At 40.4% G+C, this 13571-nt stretch overlaps 1 protein-coding gene and 1 long non-coding RNA gene across 3 annotated transcripts in view; one reads left to right on the forward strand and one right to left on the reverse strand.

Moving 5' to 3' along the window:
- SPPL2A (signal peptide peptidase like 2A) overlaps positions 1-13571 on the reverse strand; it is a 155757-nt gene that overhangs the window by 121529 nt on the left and 20657 nt on the right. The gene's annotated exons all lie outside the window — the stretch shown is intronic.
- Positions 1-13571, forward strand: part of LOC141369998 (uncharacterized) — a 105264-nt gene that overhangs the window by 71169 nt on the left and 20524 nt on the right. The gene's annotated exons all lie outside the window — the stretch shown is intronic.

Genomic DNA, 13571 nt, shown 5'->3' on the forward strand with positions numbered 1-13571 from the left:
GAAACAGGAAGAGTTAAATTACAACCCTATTAAGTTAAGAGCAAAAAGATAAGAGTCAAGTAATAAAGGGTGGATATAATGCTGGGAGCATATTTTTGCTAAGGGGAGCTCCTGAAAATGAAACTTACTTGCCTATTTCAAAGATCAAGGGAAATATGATGGACTATATTTAGGGCATATTATTTGGTAATTGGTATGAACACAAAATATAATTTGGTATTCTTTTAATTTTCCCATACAAACAAAAAGATAAACCTCTCTAAGCCCCATAACACGGAGGGGCACTACGTACTTGTTTTTCTGATATTTGAGTATTTCTATGTACAAGACTGGCTCTCCTAAGTTTGTGTCCCACTCCAAGAATGAGAACATTCCTGATTTATACAAAGGATCTGTTCCTGCCTTCCCTTGTGATAACACCTGGCAGGTAGCTATGGGAGATGTTTTCTGATCAGTCTCACTGGCTCTATTTGAAGTAGAAATAGAGCTCTCAAGGCAAAAGATTCCCTTGGTGCTTTCCCTTACACGATGACCTAGTAAAATGGAGTCATGAATTTTGCTTATCTTGTTTGGATGGATGTGAAGGTAGAAGCCACAGCTTTAGGATCCTAAACCTGCAAGTGAAGTCAGACTTCAGAAGTCATCAAGTCCTAGTTTGGAGGCCAATGGCCTAGAGTTTTTTGTTTTCTCTTTTTGTTGGCCACAGGGCATAAGGAGAGAGCCTATGACTGTGAAAACTACCTAGGGGCCTGGCAGCTGGGAGAGTTACATGAACGGTATGGGAAAGAAAGTCTAGTCTCCCCAGCCAACAAAAGAGAGCCTCTCTTTTCACCAGCAACTTAATCAACCTATACATAAGGCATCTACATTCAATTTTGCATAAAGTAGCTGATTTCAGAGAAGCCAAAGTAGGAGTGAAATTCACTTGGTGAATCTCAAAACAACATTGTATGGGAAACCGATCCTCATGCTTTCAGTGGGGTAACAAAGATTACCTGAGATGGATGTAATCAGAAAGAGAAGGACTAATTAAGAAAAAAAAGGATGAGTCATGGGGTACTTTTGCAATGTGAAACAGAAATAGTTTACCTCTGTGGTTTTGTTCCCTGAAGAGTCTGGAGATGCAGGATATAATTCTCCCAACCTTAGCTCACTATCCTGGTTGTTACCTCTGATATTAGTTTCTGAAATAGTCTTGTGGGGGTGGGAGACCAGGACATAATAAGGTGTGCTACTGTCTGTTTTTACCCAGGCTCAGAGAAAGGCAACTTACATACCACGTGTCAGAAGAGACTGAAGATTGGGTCTGATGTTTCCACAGGAACCTAGGTCTGCAGATGGGCTTGTTTAGCTTCCTTTAATTACAGGGTAGCCTAGTTATTAGCAGTTACCCTGCTCAGGAAATTCCACTAGAAAGAATCTAGTCCCTAATAGGATTGCTGCTCCATCTAGGCCTCCCTACTCCCGCAGTGAATCCCAGCTCGTGCCTTAGTGGGGATTCCTCCTCCAATTCCTTCATTCTTCCAATTCCCATACCAAGTGTCTATCGAAAACTCCTGCTTCTAAGTTATTGCAGAATGTCACTTGATTCCTTGGGGAAGGAAAGCACGCAGATGGGACTGTGTGTTCTTCCAAGTTCATCTTCCACATTCTCTCTATCACATGGATTGAGTGTAACAGCATGTGTCCCAACCATGTTTGCAGCAAATCCCTTTTCTCTCTTTTATTGGCCATGGGATAATTTTACCTGCAGTACAAATATAACAGCGATTTACATTTTCCTCCCAGCAACTGGCTGTAGGAATCAAATATTCTCACTAAACTATTCTCACTATATCATAACTTTATTACAGTGCCTGCCTGCAATGCAACTTGATACTCCCCTTCCTGAAAAGAATTTTATTCTTTTGCTTCCTTTGCTCTTTTCTGTATAAACTCCCTTTCATATACTTTCATGTTTTGTTGGAATTATACTGTCCTTTTCCCCTCCTTTCAAAGGCCGGGGGGTGACGTGAGTTCTGTGTTCCTCCTTTTCTAGTAGATTCTTTCCCAGCTCCTTTGCTCTTCCCTCTCCTGCTCTGGTCACTGGCCTCTCCATCTGCTTTTTGCTCTCTCTCCTCTCCTTCGCTCAGTCTCATAGCACCCTCTAAGAAATATGTTTAGCAGGAAGAAGGTCTCTGTACACTGGTATTAATTTCTTTCTTGGCTGTATTTTTAGTTTTTGTGTAGTCTCTGAGATTTCTGCTACAACAACATTCCATGGAGGACAGCTGGACACTAGGGACAGGAGAAGGAAAGCTGGGCAAAAACAAGAAGAGCAGAGAAGGATGGGGCCCAAGGAGACCCCAAATAAGCTTACATGGGGCAAATGGGAGTAAAACCTAAAAACAGATACACTTTTACAATATTTTAGCATTTAAAAAAAAGATTGATTTATTTATTTGAGAGAGAGAGAAAGAGCATGAGCAGGAGGGGCAGAAGGAGAGGGGATTTCAAGCAGACTCCCGACTGAGTGTGGATCCCGCCACCAGGCTCAATCTCAGAACCCTGAGATCATGACCTGAGCCAAAATCAAGAGCCAGAAGCTCAGCAGACTGTGCCACCCAGGAGTCCCTATTTTAGCATTTTAAAAATGCTTTTTACATTTATTACCTGATTTATTAGGGGCATAGGTATGCTTTTTTACATTTTGCAGATGAGAAAATTGGGGCTATAAATCAAGAGTAACATAAATGGTGATGATGCAGCTTGTAATGGTGGAGTTGGGATTTGAGGCTTCTGGCTTCAGCTCTATTTCTCTGTCCACCATTCTACAGTGCCAGGAAAGGCAAGGGGTTGAATTTAGGGAGAATTCAAGTCACCTGACAATAAACTGTGCTTTTTCACAAATTCAAAAACCGAAAAGTCAAGATGTAAGCTCTAGATTATCATGATTAACTTTCCTGTGGTAACTGGATAATTAAAAAAAATTAGACATGTTTGTAACAGCAACAAGTAGTGAATTACTTTGCAAATTGGGAATATCCCTTAAGAGTCAAACTTAATAGTCAGTAGAAGAACGAGTAAAAGTGTGGAAGAGTAAATCTGCTTAAAGATAAATATAAGATCAACTTTTAAAAATTCCTGAAGCATTGATAGCAACAGACCTAATCTCCAAGTGGGCAGAAAGCTTTGCTGCTGTCCTGTGTGGAGGCAGGAAGATGAACGTGAAGACCATTTGAGGTCCCTTCCAGCAAGTCAGGTGAGGTGAACATATCAGTGGATCATTTTCACTTTTTGTGATCCCCAAATCTTACAGATTCTATTATCCTCTATCCTTTCTATGCCTCTGTGACCTGCTCATTCTGCTTTCAAGCACCTCCAGGATTGACAGGGCAAACCTTCAGAGCAAGAAGTTTACTGAATGGAAGGTCTCTAGAAAACTGACTGCTGTGTCACTGCATTTGGAAAGCAATCATTTAAAATAGTTTTCAGGTAAATGAAAAGACCAGCACAACAAACTCATAGAACTGCCTCTGTCATCGGATCTCCTGAAGCCATTCTGATGAGAAGTGTGTTTCTGTTAGGAATCTGAGCAGAGGCTCTGGCCAGGAGGCCTCTATTTTGCTAGAATCCTGCCCCAATTTAAGGGTCAGATTGCAGTTCTCCCCCAAAATTGCTCTGTAGTAGGCTGTATTATTAAGAAAATTCCAACAAAGCACCAGAATGTCTGAGATAAGAGAGTTCTTTGGTAATTAAGGAGAAAAACAAAGGACATCAGCATAATCCTATCTCTAAGCCACATCTGGATAATGTAGAAGGACTTCCAAATAACACCATTTAACTCCTTCTTTGCCAGGAGTACAAGAATCTTCACTCTTTCTCAGCAAAGCAAGTAGCAACCCCTCATGAACTTGGAGAGAAGAAAACTGTGAAAAGAGAAAAAAAAAAAGTGGGAATAAAGAGGGTAATGTGAGAAGATGGCAAGGAAATGTTCTGCTCTTAAACACCTGGGGGGAAAAAAGATTTGTAGTGCCAAAATTTGCTTAAAGAATGTCCTCAACCCCACTGGGGCCTAGAATCCATTGACCCTGATGTCTCTCATCACTCTTCACCTTCACTGTGTCCTTACTTCCCTTCTTCCCCAGCTTCCATTCATGAACCTTGCATATACCCCCAATTTCTTTGCCCCTCTTTCCTTTCATATTTTTACCTGACAAAACCCTAACTAATTACAATAAGTCCTAGTGACTTCACACCTCAAAACGTTGGGGAGAAATGCACAAGCATGCTGACTGGACTCAGTTAAAATTCGAAATCATGGACATCCTGCAGCCCCATGTTCCCTGGCTATTCCATCGTATCACCTGATCCCCTAGACAGCTACTTCACACCTGCTGCCCTTTTTTACTCTGCGGGTCGCTTTGCTTACTATCTCTTTATACGACTAATCAGAAGAAACTTCCATGTGCTCCATTACCCCAAATCCCCAAGACTCAGATTTGTTAAACCTTGCAAAATGACACTCAGCGGTGTCTTCACACTCCTGCTCTAGTTGTCATTTTCTTAAAGGGCAGAATATTTACTGGAAGTGAAAACAATCAGAGAGCATCAAGGTCACATCGTCCTGGGCATGTTCCCTGGCAGCAGTGTCCCTTTGTTTTATGTTGCTGTGTCTCTTTTATTTGAAATTTCATTTGGTGAATGCAAGCCTATGTAAACTAGGGGCCAAACGTTTGACCCCTGCCTACATTTTGGCTGAACTACATGCGAGTCTCATGTGTCTCTGGGCCAGCTCTGGGAGGATGCGAGGTATGCAGTCTGCTTTTGGTTCTCACTGCTGTTAATCCTGTGCAGCTGCTGCCCAGAGCCCTGCCCAAGGTTTGCAGATGCATGTTCCAGGAGTAGGGTTTGACCATATGGGCCGGCACCTGTTTAGGGCTGCCCACTGAGCACTGCTCTGCTTCCTGCCACCTCCCCTCACCACCTCCCACCTCTGTCTACCAGAGGAAGAGGCCATAGTAGGGCTCAGGAAAACATTCATAATAGCTATCATTTAACAAGTACCTTATGTGCCAGAAGGCTTACACGCATTAGCTCATTTAATTCCCACAGCCACATTCTAAGGTCAGTTTCATTGTCCTCACTTTCTAGATGTGAACATCTAGAGGGCCTCAGCTTCAGGTTTGTGGATAGCACCTTCTCTGGCAAGAGTACACATTTCCCCAGGCACAAGGCACAGGGCTGCCCTCATCCTTTTAGATTTGTATGGAAAGAAAGGAGACATTGCCTCTACCTCAAAAGTGACAAAGCAGGCAGAGATAAGCACAGGCTTAGAGGCTAACAATTGTTTTACCAATAAGAATACCTAGCTAAGTTCTCCTCTGAGAACATCAGGGTTTAGGTTTCCTCAGAGTGTTCTCCATGAACCAAGGAGGCTACAAATTTTACTCTTTGTAGAGGGTGCAGTTCGGTCATTTCACCAGAACAAAGGTGACAACAATGAGTAGTCAAGTTTTACCACTTTCGAGACTGAAAAGCTCTCTAGCTCTGAAACAATAGCTTTCTGAGATTCTCTAGTTGCCTGCCAACCCTCCCCCTAATCTTTTAAAAATCTTATAAGTTCTGGGCATCCTGTTGAAATAACCATATTTAAAGATTAGAAGACTGAGATTCAGAGAAGGCTTAATATCTTGCTCAAAATCAGCCAGGACATGGGCCCAAATCTTAAGACATAAATTCTAGACATTCTCTATCATAGAACACTGTAAAATTAAGCTACTAAAAACTCACAAAGAATTGAGAGACATTCCTTAACAAGGCCCCAAGGTTCAACATGCCTGAATGTATTTTTTTCTGTGGAAGGGAAACTGGCCCCAATTCTCCATGCAAGTATAGCTGGAAGAATAAATACTGATCTAGTTTGTTCTTACAATTCTGAATTCTAGGTCTTAGAGCTTAGAGTCATAAGCAAATTTTAGACATTATTTAGTCCAAATCCATTGTAAATTTTAAGGATAAGGGAAAACTCAGAATAGCCTTATTTAAAACAAAGAAGTGCCTTTAGATATAATGCTATTTTCACAGACACATTATTGATAAGTGAATCTATTGAGACAAAAATAATATTAGGATAAGATATCTTCGGGGGCACCTGAGTGGCTCAGTCAGTTAAGCGTCGTCTGCCTTTGGCTCAGGTCATGATTCCAGGGTATTGGGATCAAGCCCGCATCAGGCTCCCTGCTGCGCGGGGAGTCTGCTTCTCCCTTTCCCTCTGCTCCTCCCCAACCTGCTCATGCTCTCTCTCAAATAAAAAAATAAATCTTTAAAAAAAGAATTAAAGAAAAGAATAAGATGTCTTTGAGGCCACAATTGGTCATCTTTATGTTAATATACCAGTTTGAAATATATTTTAGGATGAAGGTAGAGAAAAAAAGCTATTTTACAAAGATTATGAAAGTATAATGAAAGTTTTGGCTTTCATACAAGGTTTGAGTTTGTTTTGTAGATTCTTCCTCATAATTAGATTTAGAGTTTAGATTATCTCATGTGACTCTCTTACAAAAACAGAAGTTTTAGCCAAGCACTGACATGCAAAATAAAAACAAAAAACTTTTCCCTTCAGGGTCTAGCCTAGCTATAGTTTTAGCTGGAAGTTCAGTAATGCATCTACACATACACAGTAATTAAATCTAGCTTCTAACAAACTTGAAGTTAAATTTTAATGACCTATTATAGCTGGCTAATAAATTGTATGTAAATGAGTCATGGATGGAGACCTTAGTTTATATAAAATGTCACAAAACAGCACTGATTGATACACTGCAAAGAAAAGAGGCCTGGAGATCTGTGTTCTAGATCTAACTCTGCCACCATAGATCGATCCTTATCAAATCAGTTAGCTTCTCTGAGCCTCAGCTTCCTCATTTTGGTAAAATATGATGGTTACACTTAGTAATCATAACTAATGGGTATAGAGTGCTTAAGTCCCTAAAACTCTTTTCTGTGCATGGTTTAACTTAATTCTTACAATTCCATGAAGTAAGAAGGATAGGTACTGTTACCTGTATTATGCAAATGAAAAAACTGAAGCTCATGAAGGCTAAAACATATGACCAAAGACATAGAGTTTATAAACGGTGGAGCTAGGATTCAGATACAGCCCTTTGCACACAATTCTGTGAAGGTAGACAACATGCCTATCACCTCTAAAAGTCCGATATAATAAAGCCGTGTTTAGTCATTACGCAATTATAACCAGACTTTTAAAGGACCTTAAACACTATTCAACAGGTACAACACGTTCTCTAGCCTGCAGGACTGAATGCTCTTATGATTCCACTGTAGGAGGATCCAATTAAGTGCTAAGTTAATAGCCAACTTTATAGCCAAGCTAATAGAAAAGCCACATTACACTGGCTCTGTCTTGCTAGACCAGCCACTTTGAAGACTTCGTGCTGATTTATGTCCCTTGATAGTTGTTGGAATCTCAAGACTACCGTAAAAAAAAAAAAAAATGCATTCTCCCATTACCCTATTACTAAAATGTGTTAAGTCACAATAGTAGCCAGAACATTTGTGGGTAAACAATGTAGAATATTCAGCTAGTTTAAGAAATGATGCTGGTTATGTGTCTCCCAGCTCTTTCCTCAGATATATGACCCTAGGCATTTGCTAAATCCTAAGAAGCCATTATTTCAGCAGCTCTTGGTTTCCACTTGAAGTCAGGCCAAATATTATATTTGCATGGCATACATTTGTATTTTTCAAAGGGCTTTCACACTGGCTATTTCATTTCATCCTTACACAGTGCTAATGTATAGGTTGAAGTTGTTCTCTGTGGTCTCTAAGACAGCTAATTATTTATTTATTAAGTCTCTGATTTTTTGACTGCTTTTAACCCACCAGGACATTACTAATGTTAAAGAATGAATACAATAGGAGGTCACAGAACCTCTATGAAAATAACAGAATGAACAGTAAAAGTGTGCGAATCCCACCCGAAGTTAGTAGTGCTTGGAACCAAGGAAACAACAATAATATAATAGAGCACTATGTTTCTTTTTTTTTTTTAAAGATTTTATTTATTTATTTGACAGAGAGAGACACAGCGAGAGAGGGAACACAAGCAGGGGGAGCGGGAGAGGGAGAAGCAGGCTCCCAGCTGAGCAGGAAGCCCGATGCAGGGCTCGATCCCAGGACCCTGGGATCATGAACTGAGCCAAAGGCAGACGCTTAACGACTGAGCCACCCAGGCACCCCTAGAGCACTATGTTTCAAAAGTTGTAAATCACCCTAAAAAATATACCTAGGTTCAGTAAACAAATTTGCAATTTCAAAGGATAGCAAAAAATTAGTAGGAATTGGCAAAAATATCTTTGTAGCAGAAATGCCAAAACACTTAAGGATTCTGAGGGAGGACAGAATAACACTAATTATTTTTAAAACATAAAATAGGAAATAATTGAACACAACTTTACCAAAACCCATGGATGTTCAATGTAAGAGAAGAGAATGTGGAGTAAGGTTAATGGGTGTTATGGTATAATCAATGGTCCTTTTTATAATAAACTTTTTTAAAAAAAGATTTTATTTATTTGTCAGAGAGAGAGAGGCAGGCAGAGGGAAAAGCAGGCTCCCCGCTGAGCAAGGAGGCTGATGTGGGGCTCGATCTCATGACCCCGAGATCCCGAGATTCCAACCTGAGCTGAAATCAAGAGTCAGACACTTAACCGACTGAGCCACCCAGGTGCCTCAGTTTTCCTTTTTATAAAGAAGAAACAGGGGCGCCTGGGTGTCTCATTCGGTTAAGCATCCGCCGTCTGCTCAGGTCATGATCCCAGGGCCCTTGGGATCAAGCCCCACATCAGGCTCCCTGCTCAGCGGGGAGTCTGCTTCTCCTCTCTCTCTGCTGCTCACCCTGCTTGTGTTCTCCCCTCTCTCTATCAAATAAATAAAGTCTTTTTAAAAAAAGAAGAAAAAAACATATGCTACTATGTACTTTGGAAAAAATACCTGGAGACATATACACCACTTTATTAGCAGCAATTGCCAAGGAGAGACTATTTGTATGGATTTGATCTAATCTGACACAGAAGTTCTAAATGTTCTTGAAATACGTGTGAGAGTGTTCTCTTTTATAAGACACTAAGCTTAGTGTCCTTTAAAAATTCCAGCTGGAAAGCTACTGATCCACCTGTAAACTTACTGTCCCCTGAGACATTTTAAGTCAGTGTGTTTAAACCATGGCCCATCAAAATCTGGCTTTGTGTCTCTCATAAAAATCTAACGGATGAGGGAGAAGGAGGAGAAGAGAGAATAAGATCCAGAAGTCACAAGATGGAGGATAAGGTATTATGGTCAGATTTTTAACTTATCCAGGAACACAGTGAGTAGCATTTTAAGTCCAATGCCAGTCATAGTGTATTTCAGAATACTCAGGGCTTCCAAACCATTTTTTATCTGAAAAGCCTCCAAGAAAAAGCCTAATTCGGTTTACTGACCTTTTGGGACCATTCTGGCTCTGGGGCTGGAGTTGTTTTCTTCATCTGTCCCCTCTGGGTGCAGTTAAGGGGCCACCTGGTGACTGGGCTGGGAATTGCAGCTTCCCTACAGTGCCCTTCCCCACCCGACTCTACCTCCCTGCTACATACTCTAGGAAGCTTGTCAGTTCAGATGTGGAATGAAAGAAATTAGGCTGGCAAAATTCTCCCTAGTGGGGATCACCTTAACAGCCCACTTTGCAAGTCTGTTTCCTTGTCCAGAATCCTCTTTCACGGAGCCTTAAATTCTCACGTTACTTAACAGGATTACCAAGGGAATAAACCGAAATTACATAAACTAAAACATGTAAGTGTAGCTTTAAAAGTTACTATTACTGTTTTTCTTAGCCAAACCCTTGGAACAGGTCACTGAAGAGTTTTGTTAAGTGCGAGTCTGTCATAAAATCAGAGATGTTAAAGTAGGCAAGACTTGCGAAATCCGTGGTTCAAACCCTTCATTTTAAGAATGAAGAAACAGGCTCAGAAAGGTAAAAAGGAGGGAGTTCATGGGGCTGTTCTACTTCCATTCATTTGTTTATTAACAGATATTGTTCACTGTATTTCTACTCAGAGCTAGGTGCTGGGGAAGCAAAGATGGATATAGCACAAGGGGCACTGTGTCCAGAGGAGAGCCAGAATTGGAAGCAAGAGAAAATGAATGTGGGAGTGAGGTGGTGGAGTTGTGGAAAGGACCTGCTCGTGCTAGACCCACCAGAGACATTGGGTACACTATAAGACAATGTGCTTTAAAAAGCACACAGAGTGGGGGCTCATGATCGGAGGGTCCTGAGGTCGAGGCCCCCCATCAGTGCTCAGCGTGGAGTGTGCTTAAGACGTTCTCTCCCTCTCCCTCTGCCCCTCCCGCCCATGCTGTGGGCTCTCTCTCTCTCAAATAAATAAACAAATCTTAAAAAGAAGCACATGGAATAAACAAAATGTGGCATATCCATACAAAAGAAATTTAGATTTAAAAAGGAAGGAAATTCTGACACTTGCTACAACATAAAACTCGAGGACAGGATGCTAAGTGAAATAAGCCAGTCACAAAGGGACAAATCGTGTATGATTCCACTTATATGAGGTATCTAGTCAGATTCACAGAGACAGAAAGTAGAATGGTGGTTTCCAAGGGCTGAGGGAGGGGTAGATGGTGAGTTACTGTTTAACGGTAACTGGGTTTCAGTTTGGAAAGATGAAAAAGTTCTGGAGATAGATGGTGGTGATGGTTGCATAACACTGTGAATGTAGTTAATACCACTGGACTGTACACTTAAAACTGGCTAAGATAGTAAATTTTGTTATATATATTTTTTACCACATTAAAAAAATTACATAGAAAGCATCACCTCCTACAAGTCAGAATGGCTAGCATCAAAAAGACAAGAAAAAACAAGTGTTGGTAAGCTTGTGGAGAAAAGAGAATACTCATTCACTATTGGTGGGAATGTAAATTGGTGCAGCCACTATGGAAAACAGTGTGGAGGTTCTTAAAAAAATTACAAGTAGAAATACAATATGAGCTGGTAATTCCACTGCTGAGTATTTACCCAAAGAAAATGAAAACACTAATTTGAAAAGATACATGCACTCCTATGTTTATTGCAGCATTATTTACAATAGCTAAGATATGGAATCAACCTAAGTGTCCATTGAGACATGAATGGATAAAGAAGATGTAGTATATATATATATATATATATATATATATATATATATATATACACACACACACACACACACAATGGAATATTATGCAGCCATCAAAAGATGAAATCTTGCCATCTGCAACGACATGGATGGAACTAGAGGGTATTATGCTAAGTGAAATAAGTCAATCAGAGAAAGACAAGTATCATATGATCTCACTGATGTGAGGAATTTGAGAAACAAGACAGAGGATCATAGGGGAAGGGAGGGAAAATGAAACAAGACAAAACCAGAGAGGGAGACAAACCATAAGAAACTCTTAATCTCAGGAAACAAACTGAGGGTTGTGGAGTGGAGGGGGGTTGGGAGGGATGGGGCGGCTGGGTGATGGACACTGGGGAGGGTATGTACTATGGTGAGCACTGTGAATTGTGTAAGACTGATGAATCACAGACCTGTACCCCTGAAACAAATAATACATATATAAATAAAAAATTAAAAAAAAGATGAGGCATACATATACAATGAAATATTACGCAGCCATAAAAAACAATGAAATCTTGCCATTTGCAACAACATGGATAGACCTGGAGGGTATAAAGCTAAATGAAATAAGTCAGACAGAGAAAGAAAAATACCGTATAATTTCACTTATTTGTAGAATTGAAACAAGCAAACAAACAAACAATAGAAACAGACTCATAAATACAGAGACCAAACTGGTGGCTGCCAGAGGTGGGTAGAGGGATGAACAAAATAGGTGAAGGAGATTAAGAGGTACAAACTTCCAGTTATAAAATAAATAAATCACTAGGATGAAAAATACAGCATAGGGAATATAGTCAATAGTATTATACTAACTTTGTATTGTGACAGATAGTAACTACACTTATCATGGTGAGCATTTGAGTAATGTATGGAATTGCTCACACTATGTTGTATACCTGAAACTAATATAACATTGTATGCCAACTATAGTTTGATAAAAAAATAAAATAATAAAAAAGTTGCATTTACTGCACACAAAAAAGTACACAGAAAGCAGTGAGAACGAACTAACTATAGTTCCACACAATATGACATGGAATTCTCACAATGTTGAGCAAAGAAAGCCAGACACAAAAGGAGGCAGACTGTCTGCTTTCTATATAATGCATGTGTTAAAAGTCAGGGTTGTGGTCACCTCTGGGGGAGGCAGAGACAGGACAGCATGGGCTTCCAGGGATCTGGTAATGCTTCTGTTTCTCAATCCAGGAAGGAACGCTTACTTTGTAAAAATTAATTGCACTGTATACTTATAATTTGTGCAGTTTTCTGTATGTATATTAAAACTCAACCTGTGGCTGTTGTTGACTTATGGGACATAGACAAACAGAAGAGAAATTGGAAGGATAGTAAAGGGACTTCCTTCATAGGAGGAAAGGTTGAATATTTTCAGGATGGTTAGAGTAGTTTGGAGTCTTCAAATATCTGAAAAAGTGGCTTGTGGAAGAGGAAGCCAATTTTGCTTGTTGTACCCAGAGGGGTAGAACTTGGAGGTGATGGGCGGGAGGTAGAGGAAGACAGAATTCAGGTCATTATAAAGGATGCCTCAATTGCAGGGTTAGAATGGGATCTCTCAGGAGATCACACAGTCAAGTGGAATGAGCACCGACTTCCAGGCCAACTGGAATTGGATATGAACCCTGGCTTTGCCACTTTCTCAGAACTATGTCTCTCTATCGAGTCTCAGTTCCACAACTGCAAACTGGGGTTAGTGCTAACTACCTTGATGGGTTACTTTCAGGATTAGTGATAATGTATACAACATACCTAGAAGAGGCCTTGGCCCATAGGAGGTGCTCAATAAGTGGTAGAAATTATTTTCAGTAGAAAATTAAAGGGAAGGTAGATAATAGCTTGGTAATGTGTTAGAATATGTATTCAGGTACCAGTCCCTTTCAGCCCCAAGAATCTATGATTCTTTGTATCTTTCTTTGTAATATTCTCAAGATCATATAGCTCTCAGGCAGCAAGGCCTGCTGTCCTGAGATGGGTCCTCTCTTGTGGGCTGCCTTGGGCAGGAGGATTACTAGCAGTAAGCCACTGTCTACCAGGGCTAATTAGATGATCACATCAGCATTAGGCCCTGAGGGATAGGACCCTGTTCCTCTTAATTTTGAGTGTGCTCTGGAAAAGTTCAAGGAGGAGAAAATTCGGGAAGGTTGTTTAAGTGGTAGGCTATAAATAGGACAGCTTATAGCTTGAGGATACCATGGACCTCGGGGGTGGAGGGTAGATAGAGAATTGTTTTTACAAAAAGTGGATTAAAGAAAAAATGTGAAGACAAGCTTAGCCTGCCTCACCATTTTTCAGGGTCCAGTTCTTACTGGTGGTTAAATTAATAAATCATAATGCATAAGT

This window comes from Callorhinus ursinus, unplaced genomic scaffold, assembly GCF_003265705.2.
Source record: "Callorhinus ursinus isolate GAN/ISIS: 27379988/994484 unplaced genomic scaffold, GSC_fseal_2.0 scaffold25, whole genome shotgun sequence".
NCBI lineage: Eukaryota > Metazoa > Chordata > Mammalia > Carnivora > Otariidae > Callorhinus > Callorhinus ursinus.